General features: G+C 43.7%; 1 protein-coding gene and 1 long non-coding RNA gene across 3 annotated transcripts in view; one reads left to right on the top strand and one right to left on the bottom strand.

Annotated features, from left to right (window-relative positions):
• The window catches only part of LOC119596828, a 3,445-nt gene extending 453 nt beyond the window's left edge, over positions 1 to 2,992 (bottom strand). The window contains exon 1 of the long non-coding RNA XR_005230780.1: positions 2,915 to 2,992. This is a non-coding gene — a long non-coding RNA (uncharacterized LOC119596828). The remainder of the gene's footprint in view (positions 1 to 2,914) is intronic.
• A 362-nt stretch (positions 2,993 to 3,354) lies between these two features.
• Positions 3,355 to 17,500, top strand: part of LOC119596827 (cyclin G-like) — an 87,005-nt gene continuing 72,859 nt past the window's right edge. The window contains exon 1 of one of the 2 annotated variants that reach the window (XM_037946168.1): positions 3,355 to 3,489. The gene's annotated coding sequence lies outside the window, so the exon portion shown is untranslated. Of the gene's footprint in view, positions 3,490 to 4,836; positions 4,860 to 17,500 lie in introns of those variants that run through there. The other variant, XM_037946169.1, reaches the window with a different exon arrangement.

Raw genomic sequence — 17,500 nt, 5'->3', positions numbered from 1 at the left:
ATAGATCTCTTTGCCAAAAATGTCTCTTCAAACTGAAATAGAACAAATACCTTCTAAGGTTATATTATAAAAATAATTACAATATGCATCTCAGAAAATTTAGAGTGGTTATTATCTTTTATGATTTGAAATAAGGTAATGAGAAACAACTTCATGGAACACAGATTACAATGATGGTAATTTATGAGGACAAACATGGGTTCTATTTCGGGCCTTGAAATTTCAAGGTACTCCTAATACAGGACATAACTCCTTGTTCTCTTTATGTCTGGCTTCTTTCAATACGTACCCTTTACTCCACTCAGTCCCTCCAAGTCATCAGACACTACTGCTGCTGCTACTGCTGCTGCTACTGCTACTGCTACTGCTACTACTACTACTACTACTACTACTACTACTACTACCAGGAATGCCAGATTTCCATGACTACCCTATTCAGTTAAGCTAGAGGAAATGCAATTTTAGTAAATGAATATGAAATGCAATTAAAAAGGAAGAACTATATATAAACTGATCAACAAAATGTCAGAAATAAAGAATGAAACAAAAATAATTGACATCTCTCTGGAAAGAAATAATCTGCAAACATGAACAGGAATATCACAAATAAAAGAAAAAGATCAAGGAAAATGCAGTTCACAGCCCAAGTTCCCACAGTGCGTTCTATCTTGTCATGAACAATGAGGTAAAGATGATGATTCCTCGGGGGTGTTGGGGGCAAAGCCTATTTACAATAGATTTGCATAACTGATTAAAATGTTCATATGGTATTTTCATGTATACTTTATTAGGTATGTGGTACTCATAAATATTTTTACCAGATTTTGAAGCAAAAATCAAGAGGTTTTGGAAGTACTGCTCAGGGTGTAATTTTGTAATTATGAAGGTGAGATATTTAACATATAGTCAAAAAAACAGTGATTGTGATAATCAAATCAAATTTTGTTGGAAATTTATCATTTTCTTTAGGGTATACAACCCTATATTTAGGCTTATTCACAGAAAAAAAATATATATATATTACTGTTCATTTTTACATTTTTGGTTAACCTTTATGGTATGAACACACTAAGACTGGGCAAACTGAAGATGACATTCTTATAGAGAATAAACATTTGAAGTCATTAGCATAAGAAATAATCTGCAGACACAAACAGTAATACCACAAATAAAAAAAAAGATTATGGAAAGTGCTGCTCACAGCCAAACTCCACTCTGTGCTCCCGAGTTTTAGCTCAATCTCGGTGTACATACCGAGGTGAAGATAATGTTTCCTGGGGGTATTGAGGGGCAGAGACCCCCCATCAAGCCTCCCCTCGGGCACACCCAGTCACGACAACTTAGATTGTTGAATAAATTTTGTGATGTGGAGTTGGGGACCTGAGTGTGTCCATACAGTGACGAATTACCCCATGTTTTAGAGAAAAACATACTATATTAGGAAGAAACAGAGTTTGCATTGCCTCTACACAATTTTCACAAAAAATTACCATTCTAGCCAAATCTACAGAAAAATATGGCCTGATACTAAGCAAAATCTAAATAATGAAACGCCGCACTGGCAACACCACGTACCCCGAACCAAGTAACAAGCCAAAGAATACCGAATGTACAAAGCAGAGTAAAATGTAACAGGAATTTGGAAATCTGTGTTCTCAACCAATAAACAAAAATGAAAACAATTTAAAAATATCAAATGGAAATCTAAAACTTCTTACATTCCCTGGCATGTCTAAATTTTGAAATATATGGTATAAAGATCTATATTCATTCCTACTCGGAAAGGAAGCCCTGAAAATCATAGACATGCATGCGGATAATTTCAATGGGAGAACCCCACAGAAATCATTCAAGCCTAGTAGATATAAAAACTACGGAGAAGAGTAAATCCTAACATGATTATGAAAACCTCTGTTCATTTTATTAAAAAAGGGGGAAAAATGATAACTCTTCTAACCTCATGGCTTACAGACCTGTATATATTCATAATATAAGTTTAATAAATTACATTTCGTCACAGAAGTTTTGAGCACAAGCAAATAATAAAGAGCAAACCTTAAAAATTATGATTTTGGGGAGTAAAACCCCCTAATATTGAAGGGGAGTGAGGGTTTCATGTTAATGAAAGAAAGATTAAGTCTAATAGATATCCAAAATGCCCATAACCTGAAACATCCAAAAATGGAATTTTAGGCCAAAATCTCGCAAAACTGTCCCCTTAAACATTAATATACCATGTCATTTCTAAAATGTTTGCAAATTATCTACTCTAAAATACGAAAACCACTATTTCAAGAAAAATTGCCTAATCAAAATGGACTAATTACCTGATACCCGAGACCTAATACCTATTGACCTACAGAGTATTCTTAAACAGAATACCTGTTCTCAGCTTTGACAATCCTCACAAACCAGATGAAATTTAAAGCCGACGGACGTCTAATTAAGACCAGGAATTAGTTCTCAGTATCCGTAAATACCCCTTTTAACTTCTCGATGTCCAGAACCACGAACGAGGCAACTTCTAGAAACGTCAAACGTCAAAAAAATGTTATCTGTCAAACGAAAGTATTTTAATCATCCCGAGTTTTAAAAAAATCCATCCTCTTTATAAAACGATCGATCTGGGCGTGATTTTTCTCCTCATTAACTTGAAGAAACCCTTAAAAATCCCCCAAAAGACAGAGTAAATACAAGGTCAAAGAGTAAAAGGGAGGAGGAAGGACTTGCACTTGAAACGTAAACACGGCCAGTTTCATTCCTCTTTTAAGACGCCTAACCTCTCTCCTAACCACCCCACCTTCCTCCCCAGTTAAACCCCGACCCTAAGCGAACCCTCACGCGCGACAACCAACCCCTAAACCTCGCAAAAGGCCGGGAAGTAAGATGAAAAGGGAAGGAAAAGCGGACTTACACGGGTCGAAGTTTTTCCCAAATTCTCGAGAGTAAACACAATCAGCTGATTTCGTGTATCGCTCCGCGCCTGGCAAACTCTCGAGATCTTTCGTCTGCAAATTGTTATTTTTTTCGGGGGGGATTTTCTGCGAGGGTATGGTAGAATTTTTTTGAGGGAAAATATATTCTGATCATTTTTTGAGATGTGTTTCATGTGGATCGGGAATTATCGCGTTTACACGACTGTCAACAAATATGACTCCGGTATCTCAATCCTGCAAAAGATCCACACAACAACAACGACAAACAACAAAACCCAATCCACCAACAATAAGCTCACCAACCACCCCGTATCCACCCCACCAGCCGAGAGAGAGAAAAAGAATAAAAGCCCCAACCAACCTCCCCACGAACGCACTACTTCCCCCGGCGGAAGGCTCCCCGACCCGCGAACCTCCCGGGGGCGAAGAGGCCGAGGTTTTCGCTCGACCGAGGACTTCCAGGGCCTCCGACGCCTCCCGATTTATTTTCGCGTTTTGCTGTCCCCCCGAGCACCATGGAGGCCTGAGATCCCTTCGAACGAGAGCGTAAAGGGTGAGTGTTGGCGCGGGCGACGGTGGTGTCGCGTGTTACGTCGGATTTCGGGGAGAAAAAAGGGGTTGAAATATGAGTTTGTGTTGAGGGGAGGGAGGGACAGGGAGGTACGTTGGCAAAGGCAGGGATTGCAAATACGCAATAAACCTCTCGGTTCCGGGGTTTGTTTCCCCTTCGGCTCGGCTCCTCTCTCCATCCTCGGGACTTAGGGCTTGGTCGACGAGGGGAACTTCGGGCCATCAGGGAAATCAGGGAAAAGCCACATCGCGAGATTTTTCGGGAGCATTCAAGTATGACGGGAAAGTTGAAGAATTTGCAATTGCACGTCGTTTCTTCCTCTAAAACTAAACCTAACACTTTTACAAAATGAGGAATTTCCGTCTGTAAGTAAGGAAACGGAGGAGGAATGAGCGAAGGTGGTGAAATAAAAGACGTTTTCGTGTTATTTACTTCGCACACATCAGCTGGCCGGGGAGTTGCCAGCTCGGCTATTAATAAACTGGTATGCAAGTGCTTTTTAAACCCTGACAAGAACTCCTTCGCGTTTTATTTGCGCTTTCTTTGCGTCGCATTGGTGTTTTACATTGCTTGCTAAGTTTCTGCAATGTTTGCAGGATGGTATTCCGTTGAGGATATGCAATGGCTCACCATATGCATAGGTTTGGCGGTAGACCAGGGCACGTTACGCCCGCACCTTATTTCGGAAGACCTTATTCATCATTCCTCCGCCCTTCATCATTCCTCATACACTCATGATTCCACGGAGGAGGCCCCCCTCCCCCTCGAGCAGGCCGTGAAGCGGGCCTTTGCGAAGGGGAAGGCGGGTTTCCGAGGGCGAGCGTCAGGCGGGCGGCCCGGGTGTCAGCTGGACATGTCAGAACCCGTGGCGAGGGAGAAACGGCAACTTGGCACCCTTCCCGGTCTTAAATTGTCAGAACCTCGTGGCCGAGAGCGGACCGACACCGGCTCCGCAGTTTTTGTCCGTTATTCGGGGTGCTTTGCGCTTAATCCGAGGAATTATACGCCGAGAAGGTAGTGTGAGGCGTAGTGGTGCCCCGCGTGTGGGATCGACGCGAGAGTGAAGTGTTTGTGGCAAGGAATATGAGTACATATGCTGCGGTGGCGTGTGGGGCTCCAGCCCGTGACTGCGGAGAGCGGCCACACGATTCGTTAAAATGCAGCGCGAATGCTCGCCGCCCTCGACAGTGTGTGTGCCGCCGTGCGCTATCCACGTGGATGCTTATGTGGATGCCACGAGCGGCGTGTGGATGATGGACGAGCCAGCGAGAGGGCCATCATCCAGCCAGGCAGAGGGTCAATGATGTTGGGGGCCAAGCCAACCCAGCTAGACCTACTATGCCCTGACCATGGTAAGACCGTGAAGCTGGGGCGGGAGTCTACCTCCCCCCTGGCGATTCTGGTTGATGACCCACGGTTAGGTACCCTGTGGGAAGTGGCGAGGGCCTCCGCGGGGCAGGCCCTCCGGGATCCGGGGTGCCACGGCCGCCCACGGGTGCGAGGGACGAGGGGGAAGGGCGGCGCCTGAGTTCGTACCCAGGTAGGGGTACGAATGGACCCATTCGTGAACCTCGCCTGTCAAATGCAATGTTATTTTCTGGTGAATATCAGAACGTGGAAGAGGGTTGATTGGAAATTCCGAGCAGTGACGTAACACGAAGTTGAATCAGGGCCCTGGCGTGTGTGCCAAGAGCGGGCCCTGCCCATCACCGCTCAGATGCGAACATGCATCAACAAGCACAAATCTTTGTTGTTGTTTCACACCAGGCGCATCCCCTTCTTCCACTTTTTACATGACATTTGACAGTTTTGACAGCCGCTTTTGACAGGCAGCGAGCGAGGTGAGGTAATACTCCCCCCTCCCCTATCGCTGCCCCTTCCCCCCCCCGCCCCCCGCGCCTCCGTGGTCTGTCGTGACACGTTTGGTCATGAATCCGTCTCCGTCCTTTGTTCGCCGCTCGCCTTGCTCCGGGCTGTTTGTGGGTCACGTGACGCAATGGTCATTATTGCTCGGGTTGCGTTCTGCTAAGAGTAATAGAGATTGGTTGATTGTGTTTTTCTTGGATTGGCTTAGCTTCATTTCGATTTTATGACGATTAATTTTAATTTTGGATTGCTATGCTTGGCATAATTAAGAAAAAAAGCCCCTTTTTTGTTAGTTCTTTTGTTTAATTTGGTATTTTTGAGAGCATTGTATTTGTTAAGACTCGTATTTTGGGAGGTCTTGTTTTCAAGTCAGGGATCGTTTCAGTATTTTCGATTGCCCAGTTTGAAAGTGACTAGCACCGGATGCTATTAATAGTCTATTAATACTCCAACCTATCGAGAAATATCGAACGAAAATTATCCGCAAATAAGGTAAATGCAGGTACTACCCCCCCCCTTAACACACAATCACCAGCAGTATTTCCGAAACGAAAATGAACAGGCCTTGGGCATCGGCCGTTACAGTGACGTCACATGAACCGAACCGACACCTGGCGAGCACACCTGCACTGTTCAGGAAAGCAGAGGCCAAGCGGAGCCCAAGCAGGGGCCAAGCAGACGAGCGGCCAGCGGGACAAAGGAAGGGGGGACGGTTGTTCAGAGGGTCGTTACAGACTCCCCGAGGCCCTCACACCCCACCACCTTGTCTACCCATCCCCCGAGTGGTCGAACGGGACCGCGGAACTCTTCTGTGCTGGCGGAGGGAGAGAGAGGAAGAGGGATAAGAGGAGAGAGGGAGGGAAAGTGAGAGTGAGAGAGGGAGGGAAAGTGAGAGTGAGAGAGGGAGGGAAAGTGAGAGTGAGAGAGGGAGGGAAAGTGAGAGTGAGAGAGGGAGGGAAAGTGAGAGTGAGAGAGAGAGAGAGGGAGAGGAGAGAGAGAGAGAGAGGGGAGAGGGAGAGAGAAGAGAGGGAGAGAGAGAGAGGGAAGAGAGAGAGAAGAGGAGAGAGAGAGAGAGAGAGGGAGGAGAGAGAGAGAGAGAGAGAGAGACTAAGAGTAAGAATTAGAGAATAACAAATAACTCCACAACCTATACACAATTTCCCATACACTTATTCTCGGGATTGCAATTCCCATCCCCCCCTCGCCCCCCCCCGACCCCCCTTTTCCTTTGTGTTCAATCCAGGGCCTCGCCATTTCATCGGTCGGCCCGGGAATGAGGGGGGAGAGGGGAGGGGGGGGGGAATCCTGAGAAGTCGGGACATATTTTACATAAAAAAAAAAAATGCAGACTTCCTGTTCTTGATGTAACACGGCTTTGAGATCAAGGAAAACAGAAGCAATCGGCGCATTGGTCGATATTCATACATGTACAGACAAATATATATATTCATATGTGCATGTGTATATATGTATATATTCAAATGTGTGTGGATGTATGTCTGTTTATATACACACACACACACACACACACACACACACACACACATATATTATATACTATATATATATATATTTCTATATTACATATATATATATATAATATATATATATACATATTATATATATTTATATATACATATATTTATATATAATATATATGTAATATATATATAATAATAATAATATATATATAATATAATAATATATATAATATATATATATATATATATATATATATATATATATATATTATATATATATATATACTATTAGTATGTTATATATAATATTATTTATGTGATTATATACAATGTATTATGTTATGTATACATACTTAAATTTCATATAATTTATAGTATATATATATAGTAATATAACATATGTATGTATGTGTGTGTATATATACATATGTATGTATGTGTGTATATATACATTTATATGTATGTGTATGTATACATATGTATGTATGTATGTGTGTGTGTATACATATGTTTGTATGTATGTGTGTATATATACATTTGTATATGTGTGTGTATATATACCTACACACACACACACACACACACACACACACACACACACACACACACACACATATATATATATATATATATATATATATATATATATATATATATATGTATGTATATATATGTATTGGTATGTTTATGTATATATAAATATATTGTGTATATATATGTAAATGTTTTGTATGAGTATACACATATATACATATATAAATATATATGCATATGTATACATACATGTGTATATATAGATATATATACATAGATATGAATATATATACATACATATACGTATACATACATACATATATGTATGTTATATGTATATATATACATGTATACATATACACACACACGCTGGCCCACACGTGTGTGTGTGTGTGCGTGCTTGTGTATAACATAGACAAACAAACAAGATCTTATGAAAAATATACCAGTAGGCTCCCTGATTGCTTGTGTTCTCCATGCAACCAATTTTTATATCATGATTGTCAGGAACATGAACATTTACATGGATTCATTTTCAGCAATATCGAAGAGTGTGTGTGTGTGTGTGAATGAGTGAGAGGGAGAGAGAGAGAGAGAGAGAGAGAGAGAGAGAGAGAGAGAGAGAGAGAGAGAGAGAGAGAGAGAGAGAGAGAGAGAGAGGGAGAAGGTGGGAGAATAGGAGAGAGAGAGAGAGAGACAGAGAGAAAGCTTGCATACGCGCATTTGTATGTGAATGCGTGCACCTACTCCAGTGCTGAGGGGGTTAGGGTGTTGCGGTGAGCCTCCCTCCGCCTCCAGAGGGGAGAGAGAACGAGAGAGCGGCATGGCAAGGACCATGACCCACAAAAGGCTTCGGGGGCGCCGGAGACAAGGCTAAAACACTGCCTCACACTGCTCATTCGGCCGCCCGCGTCACCTTCATCCCCTCCTCCCTCCCTCCCTCAGACCTGTGGGCGGGAGGCGGGGATGGTGGGCGCGAGGGGAGCTTCGTGGGCGCGCACCCTAAGCCGGAAACTCGAGAAGAGAGAGAATTTTTTAAAAAGGAAGCCGAAAATAATCCGGCGTTTCGGAAATTCCTCTCGAAAAGACGGCTGTGGCGGGGGTGTTGCGTCAGAGGGCAGAGTGGCAACTTTTTTTTCCCTTCCCTTCCACCCCCTTTTATTATTTATTTATCTATTCGTTTATTCATGTTTTTTAACGGGTGGAAGGGTGGAGGATTTTTTTTATGATTATTATTGATTTGCACCATCACTGAGAAGAAGGAACGAGAGCGAAGAAAAATCTCTTTAAAAATCTCTTTTTTTTTCTTCAAATTAATAAGACATATCATTTTTAGATTTATTGTAGATTTATTAGTTTGAAATTATTATTATTATTATTATCATTATTATTATAAATAATATGTTTCTTCTTTTTTTCTTCTTCTTTTTTTCTTTTAGTTTCAGGTTAAGGTAAGTACGGATATTTTATTACAATAAGGATGTTTGTGATGGTTTTATCACTCTGCAGCAAAGACATTTTACTACCTCTACGCAATCTATTTTCTGTGCACACCCACGCCATTTCCCAGTCAACGCCATACCCGGAATTGCATTGCATTGTCAACTTTATTTTTGACGTTGCAGTCCAAGTTGCTTTTCTACTGAGGGATTGTGTTTTTATTTTTATTTTATTTTTTTATTTTTAATTTTTTTTTTTACTTTCTTTCTAGGGAAACTAAGGAAATTTTGATATTAATGTTTATTTAGATGCTTTTGTGATATTTATTTCATTAATTTATCTAGTTCTGTAAGTATAGGTTGGTATGTTTTCCCCTCTCTCTTCCTCTTCCTCTTCCTCTTCCTCTCTCTCTTCCTCTCTCTCTTTCCTCTCTCTCTTTCATCTTTTAATAACCGACAGTATGTACATATCGAAAATGCTGAAAATCTTCATGGAAATTCGGCAGGCAGCTTCCTCCCGCAAGGAAACTTTAAGAAATCATTAGTTTTTTTTTTTTTTTTACTTTCTTTTTATTAGATATTTTTTATTTATATATATATATTTGTAATATTTATGGAGAAAAAGAGAGACAGACCAACAGGCATATATAGAGTAACTTCAAAATATATGTTATATTTAATGTATATATATATTTATTTATTTATATATTTATTTTTCCCTGTGTGTGTGTGTGTGTGTGTCTGTCTGTCTGTCTGTCTGTCTGTCTGTCTGTCTGTCTGTCTGTGTGTGCGTGCGTGCGAGTGCGCGCGCGCATAATTCTTTATATATATATATATATATATATATATATATATATATATATATATATATATATATATATATATATCGTACGTGCTTGCATATGCTTACAGAGAGGAGGCCTTCGTGGGCGTGAGCGCTTCCCCGAGGCGCGGGACTAAGGGAGGGCGAGGAGGCTGGGAGAGGGCAGGGAGGGGCAGGGGGAGGCGGAGGCGAGGAGGCAGGGAGAGGGCAGGGAGGGGCAGGGGGAGGCGGAGGCGAGGAGGCAGGGAGAGGGCAGGGAGGGGCAGGGGGGAAGCGGAGGCGAGGAGGCAGGGAGGCCGAAGTAAAAGAAAATGGAAGTGTTTGCTGTCACAGAAAATGGCTAAGAATGTCTCTCGCGGATGAGGGGTAACTGTAGAAGAGGGAGGTCAGCATTCAAATTAATTAGATTTTATATATTAGTGGCGTTGATGAGTAGGCTTTGTTGAGGTTACTAGGAGCAGTTCAAGGGGAATAGACCTAAGCAAGTGATGTTAGTTCTAACCGATATCTAGAGCTCCAAAGCTAGAAAAAAAATGTTGACGCGCATTTGAAGCCTGAGATTAGGTTTCTCCCGCAACTATATTGACACTTAATTGAGGAATTCGTGATCGCGAGGAAGGGGAAATAACACCTGAGGAGCTCGCCTCACACATTCACAGACCCACCTCGATTCCACACGTTCTCGACACGTTTTCGACGCGATCAGCTGACTGCCTCTCTCCCTCCTCTCTCTCTCTCTATCTTTCTAACGTAGAAGTGCTGCGCCGACGACCCGCGGGGATGGAGAGCAACGGTTAGCTGAGGATGAGGCTTAGCTCGGGAGTGCGGGAGAGAGGGCTCCCTCCCCCCCCGCTTCTCCCCCCCCCCTCCTGCTCCTCCTCCTCCTCACCCTCCCCGTCTGCCCTTATCCCCCCCCTCCTCCTCCTCACCCACCCGCTCTGCCCCCTATCACCCTGTAGTTCCACCCTTGTCCCTGCCTTTCTCCTCCCCTCTCCCCCTCCCCCCTCTCTACCGCTCGTATGTCTCTCCCCTCTCCACCTAGACGCTCTTAACCTATCCCCCACAACCCCCTCTGCCCCCACCTCTCCCCTCCCCTCTTTGCTCTCCCCTGCCCCGCCTTTCCTTCTCTTCACATGCCCGTTCGCCCGATCCTCTCGCGTTCCACATTTCGAATTTCGCTGGGACTTGTTGCGGAGAGAGAGAGAGAAAGAGGAGAGAGAGAGAGAGAGGAGAGAGAGAGAGAGAGGAGAGAGAGAAGAGAGAGAGAGAGAGAGAAGAGAGAAGAGAGAGAAAGAAAAAGAAAAGAGAGAGAGAGAGAAAGAAAAGAGAGAGAGGGAGAGAGAGAGAGAGAGAGAGAGAGAGAGAGAGAGAGAGAGAGAGAGAGAGAGAGAGAGAGAGAGAGCGCTTTCACTCGCCGCTACATGCACCTAATATTTAGCCGCGAATGGAAACATCTGATCAAAACAATAAAAAAAAAAGAAGTTTACAGTGTTGCGCCGATAGGTTCGTTCTTCGCTCGTGTCAGAACATCATTTACTGGCGTTTACAAACATTCGTCTTGACACCCCCACCCCCTAACCCCCACCCCCACACAAGGATCAAAACAAAGTCCCTCCTCCTCCTCCCTCCCCAACCCACCCCCTTCCACCCTGGCATCACCTCAGCTCAAGTAACCCCACACGCAGATTCCTGCCCCCCACCATCCACACCCCCACTCCACCCCAACCCTCCTCCACCTCCTCGTCTCTCCGCTGTCCTTCCTCCCACTCGACATATATATCTCTCCGCCTTCCGTCTTTCTCCTCTCTCCTTCTCTCTCCTCTCCTCACCCCTCTGTCCTCCTCTTATTCACCTGTTCCTACTCCCCTCCCCTTCTGTGTGCTATCTCTCCTCCTCTCTCTCTTCTGATTTCCTCTCCACTCCCTTCATTCTTCTCTCCTCTCCTCCCCCCTCTCTCTCTTCTCCTCCCCCTCTTCCTCTCTCTCCTCTTCTTCCCTCCTCCCCTCCCCCCTCCCCTCCCCCCTCCTCTCCTCTCCTCTCCTTTCTGCCCCCCTCCTCTCCTCCCCTCCCCTCCCCTCCTCTCCTCTCATTTCCTCTCCCCCTCACTCTCCTCTCCTCTCCTCTCCCCCCCTCCATCTCCTCTCCTCTCCTCTCTCCCCCTCTCTCTCCTCTCTTATCCTCCTCTCTCTCTCTCGTCACCCCCTCTCTCTCTCTCTCCTCTCTCCCTCTCTTTCTCCTCTCCTCTCTTTCTCCTCCTCTCTACTTCTCCTCTCTCCTTCCTCCCTCCTTCTACTTCTCCTCTCTCCTTCCCCCTCTCCCTCGTCCACCCAGACGGTGTTTACATCTGTATACGAAGGAGGCCGAGCTGGACGCACGGGCGGGGGAGGGGGGGTTCAGGTTTCAAGGTCAGCTGGTTAGGGTGACGGGTACGGGGGTCCTGTGGGTACTGGGGGGTGGGTTTGGAGGATGGAGTAGGAGTGGGTGGGTGGGTGGGTTAGGGTTGGGTAGGGTGGGAGAGATGGATGGAGGAGGAGGGTGAAGGGATAGAGGTGGGGGAGGGGAAGGGGTGGGGGTAGGGGAGTTGGGTCTAGGGGAGGGGAGGGGAAGTGGGGGGGGCGGGGTTTGTAAGATTACTCGAGGGCAAAGAAGGCGGAGTAAGAGACGCCGAGGAAGGTCGATCTTGTGTTTGCGTGTCTGTCCGTTTCTATGTGTGTATGCATTTTCGTATCAGTCCATCCGTCTGTCCGTTTGTGTCTATGTACGTACACGTCTGTCCGTCCTTCTATGTGTCTGTCTGTCTGTTTGTCAATGTCCATATTAGGAGTGAGAGGGACGTGGAGGACATCAGCTGTGTTTATTATATTTGTTGTTGTTATTATTATCGTCATCATTATTATCATTGTTGTTATTATTATTATTGTTATTATTATTATTATTATTATTATTATTATTATTATTATTATTACGTTGCCTTTGGTTCACTGATCCTTGGGTCCGGGCGCAATAGAGACGAAAGCCGAGCCTAGAGTATCAGGCGATGCCGATGTAGGTCACTTGTCGTGTTTACGTTGACCTGCGCGGCCGCCAGAGGGACGAGTGTCGCTGTGCGTTGTTGTTTTTGTTGTGGTTTTTTGGTTGTGAGTGTTGTTGTTTTTGATTGATAGGTTTGTTTTTTTGTCAATATTGTTGTTGTTGTTGTTGTTAGTTCTATGGTTGGTTGGTTTCTCTTAGTTGTTGTTTGTATTGTTAGGTGTTTTGTTATTGTTATTATGTTGTTTTTGTTTTTATGGTTATTGTTGTCTTCCTTATTGGTATCGTCAGCAGCAGCAGCACTTATCACTGGTATCGTTATAACGGTTATTCTTAATTTTTTGTTGTCCCTATCATAATTATTGTTGGTATTATCATTATTTACATTATCCAGCATCATAATTAATATTAACGATTAACCACGGAGGAAGAATGATCTCTTAGTGAGAATAAAAAAACGAAGGAAGAATTGTTTTTTTTAATGAGAATAATAAAGGTCTTTAAAGTTTCATTCTACGTGCGGCGTTGGAAATAGATGTGAAGACTCCGTAGATTTTATCAGCCCGTAACCGCTTCTCTCTCGATTAGTCTGGTCTCTTTTATGACATGTATTTTGTTGTTGTTCGTAACTCTTTCGTTTATTACTTGCTTCTATCGTGTGTGTGTGTGTGTGTGTTTGTTTTAGCAGGTAGATCTCCCTACATTAGAAATTATTATAATTGATATTCATTCTTGTTCGTACCTTTTCTATATAAGGTATTTTAATTATTTTCTCTTTCTTTCTATAATCCCTAATTCGTTGTCATGTGTTACCTTTATTATTGTGGAATGTTGTCATGGCCTGAGCGCTATTTGTGCCGCCATGACAGTATGACGGGACGTGGTGTCAGGAATGGGTGCGCTCGGCGAGGTCAGAGGTCATGGGGTGTCAGGATGGGGAGGTCAGAGGTCGTGCCTCCCTTTAGAGTTCATCGCTATGCATTTTCTGTTTATTTTCTTCTTTTCCTGTTCTGCCTCTCGTTTTTTTTTCTGTATGTGTCTGTATATCTTTTTCGATTCTCTCTCTTCTCTCTCTCTCTCTCTCTCTCTCTCTCTCTCTCTCTCTCTCTCTCTCTCTCTCTCTCTCTCTCTCTCTCTCTCTCTCTCTCTCTCCCTCCCTCTCTCTCCCTCTCCCTCCCTCCCTCCCTCCCTCCCTCCCTCTCCGTAAACGGGCTCGTAATGAGGCTGATCAGACCCGGGAGTTGATCAGCGACCACTGGCGCTTCGTTAATTAAGGTGTTAAAGGGCGAGTCAATACAGGTGGATGTTCCTCATCACATTTTCCAAGATGATGGCGACGATGGTGATGACAGGTGATGACTGTAAACGACGTTCGCTTGACCTGTTTCCCCGGCCGTGTCATATTTTGGTGTCGGGTGTCACGTGATGGATTCCTCCTGGAGTGTCTCTCTCTCTCTCTCTAACTCCCAAGTCAGCCAAGGTTATATTTAAGGCAACTTGTATGCAGAGATGTATTTATAGATTGGGTCTGAAAGTGATACTGAGTTACCAGCGGTCGTATATATATATATATATATATATATATATATATATATATATATATATATATATATATATATATATATATGCATATATGTATATATATATATATATATATAATTATATATATATATACTATATACATATATATACATATATATACATATATACATACACATATTATAATATATATATACATATATATATATACATATATTATACATATTATATATATCATTATATATTATATATATATATATATTTGTTTTATATATTGTATTTATATGTGTGTGTGTGTGTGTGTGTGTGTTTGTGTTGTGTGTGTTGTATATTGTATGATATGTACTGATATACATACTTTTTATTTTTTGTTATCTTTATATGTGAAAGATACTGGGACCTCATCCATCTACTCACTCCAAGAGCATCACACGTGAAATACAATTAAGTATCATGCTGTGACACGCGGCCAGACATAACTACGTTAAAAGAAGAAAGAAATTACAAATTTTATAAGGTTTGTATGTATTTACCCCACACAACACACACTCTTTCTCTCTCTCGCTCTCTCTCTCCTCTCGCTCTCTCTCTCCTCTCTCTCTCTCTCTCCTCTCATCTCTCTCTTCGTCTCCTCTCTCTCTCTCTCTTTCCTTCTTCTTTCTTTCTCTCTCTTTCTCTCTTTCTCTCATATACTTTTAGATAGATTAACAGATAGATAGATAGATTAATAGATTAGATCGAAAGATTAATTTACTTCTTTGTTATGTGTGTTCTTGTTGTGTGTTCTTGTTCTTGTTGTTCTTGTTCTTGTTGTTTATATCCTCTTCCTATAAACAAGACGCACGAAGGATGAATATACTGAGTTGTATTCTTTTATTGCTTTTCGCCTCCCGCCTTTTCCTCGGGCGCCCATCTTCGAGCATAGGCCTATTTTGTGGGCGTGGCCTCCTGCTTTCCGGCTGTTGATCGGCCCGCAGTGCCTGCCGCTTGTGGCTGGCGCCGTTTTTTTTTTTTTTTTTTTTTTTTTTTTTTTTTTTTTTTTTTTTTTTTTTTTTTTTCTTTTCTCTCTTTTTTTTCTCTTTCTCTCTTCTTCTTTTCTCTTTTTCATTTTTTGTTATACTTTTCTTTTTTTCTCTTTTCTTTTTTCTTTCTCGTTTTCTCCTCTCTTTCTTTCTTTTCTTTTCTTTCTTTTGCCTTCTCTGTGTTGTCTTTCTCCTTCCTTTCTCCCTTTTCTCTCTCGTCTATCTCGTTCTCTCTCTCGTCTCTTCGTTCTACTCTCTCTCCTCTCCTCTCTCTTCTCTCTCTCGTTCTCTTCCTTATTCTCTCTTCCCACCCTTTTTCCCTCTTTCCTTTTTTCTTTCTCACTCCCTCCCTCCCTCATCCTCACTTTCTCTTTCTTCTTTTCCTGTTTTCCCTCCCTCTTTTCATTTACTCCTTTCCTCTCAATTCTTTTCCTGTTTTCCCTCCCTCTTTTCATATACTCCTTTCCTCTCAATGTCTTCCATTTCCCCCACCCCCTCTCCCACCCCCACCATCCGCCCATCCTCCCCAAGTGACGTCACGCCAAGGCTGCGAGCGTCAAACAGGTGTCATTCCGAAGTGTCCTTGTAGGTCCGGGTCGCCTAAACTCGCTCGCCCGCGCGCTCGCCAGGCGGGGGAGTGAGAAAGACTCTCTGGAACTCCTTGGGATTTTAGGCGGAATCAACTGGAATGGGTTGGGACGCGTTGGAATGAGCTGGAATGGTGGGACACGTTGGAATGAGCTGGAATGGGTTGGGACACGTTGGAATGAGCTGGAATGGCCTGGGACTCGTTGGAATGAACTGAAATGAGTTGCGATTTGATGGGATTTCTCTTGGAATTCGCTAGCATTCGTTGGAATTTCCCCTGGAACTCGTTAGGATTCACTGGAATAAGTTGTAGCTCGCTGGCACTCGCTAGGACGCGTTTCGTGTGGAGGGACGAGTTGCTCCGCCATTGCTGTCGGCCGGTGATGGCGGTGGCGGTAATAATCGCCTGCCTTGGATGGGAATTAAGGGGGGAGCTTTGGCGTTTGTCCGTTTGATTAGGTTTCACGTCTTGTTTATTCTGTGATATATTATATTATATTTATATATTTTTTTATGATTTTTTTTTTTCTTTATGATATTTATTGGTGGTGGTGGTGGTGGAAAATTTATTGTTTTTGTTATTGGTCGTAGTAGTAGTAGTAGTCTGTTTAAAGATTTGTCTCCTGTGGTCGTTTGGCCTCGATTGTCACTGCATTAACACGGATCCCATTCCTTTGTTCGTTAGCCTCTTAGTGAAGGCGAAGTTGGAATGGTTTGTAGCCCGCACTTACACGTGCATATGCGAGTGCACATAAATACACACATATGTATGTACACACGTGCGCTCAAGTACAGACACACTCACACTCACACACTCTGAGACAGACAGACAGACCTAAGACGCCCTTCCGATTACCTCACCCCCCCCCCCCTCCCTCGTCCTAGGCCTCCCTACCGTGCGATGGGCGTCGGCGCCAGTGCGATGGGCGGGGGCGGCTGAGGGTGGGCCTAAAAGGAGGGCGGAGGAGGCGTGAATATGAGCCTGGGAAAGAGGGCGGGGGAGGGGGAAGGTGGGCGGGCGGGGGGGGGGGTGCAGGTGTGGGTTGTTTTCCAGACGAGTTATTTATTTATTTATTTGTCTGTCTCCTCTTTTCTTCTTCCTTCTCTCTCTCTCCTCTCTCTCTCTCTCTCTCTCTCTCTCTCTCTCTCTCTCTCTTTCTCTCTCTCTCTCTCTTTCTCTCTCTCTCTCTCTCTTTCCTCTCTCTCTCTCTCTCTCTCTCTCTCTCTCTCTCTTCTCTCTCTCTCTCTCTCTCTCTCTCTCTCTCTCTCTCTCCATCTCTTTCTTTCCTCTTCTCTTCTCGCATTTCATCTTTCTTCCTCCCTCTCCCCCCCTCTCCCTCACCTCCCCCACTACCTCCCCCTCCCTCCCCCCTCACCTCCCCCTCCTTGAAGATTTAAGGCAGAGAAGGTGGATGTGTCGTGGAATACTAATGCTTTATTACGCGAAGGTACTCTCGTTCATTTCCCCGTTATTTTGCGTCCTCCTCGTCGTCGTCTTCCTATTCTTCCCTTTCCTCTTCTCCTTCCTCTTCCTCTTCGTCCTCTTCCTCTTCTCCTCCCTAATCCTCATCTTCCTATTCCTCTTCTTATTCTTATTTTTCTTTTTTCCTATTCGTCCTCCTCTTCCTCTTCCTGTTTTACTGTTTCTAATATCCCCAACCACCCCCTCTT

The sequence above is a fragment of the Penaeus monodon genome, chromosome 38 (genome assembly GCF_015228065.2).
Source record: "Penaeus monodon isolate SGIC_2016 chromosome 38, NSTDA_Pmon_1, whole genome shotgun sequence".
NCBI classification, from domain to species: domain Eukaryota; kingdom Metazoa; phylum Arthropoda; class Malacostraca; order Decapoda; family Penaeidae; genus Penaeus; species Penaeus monodon.
This window is presented reverse-complemented; position numbering and strand designations above follow the sequence as displayed.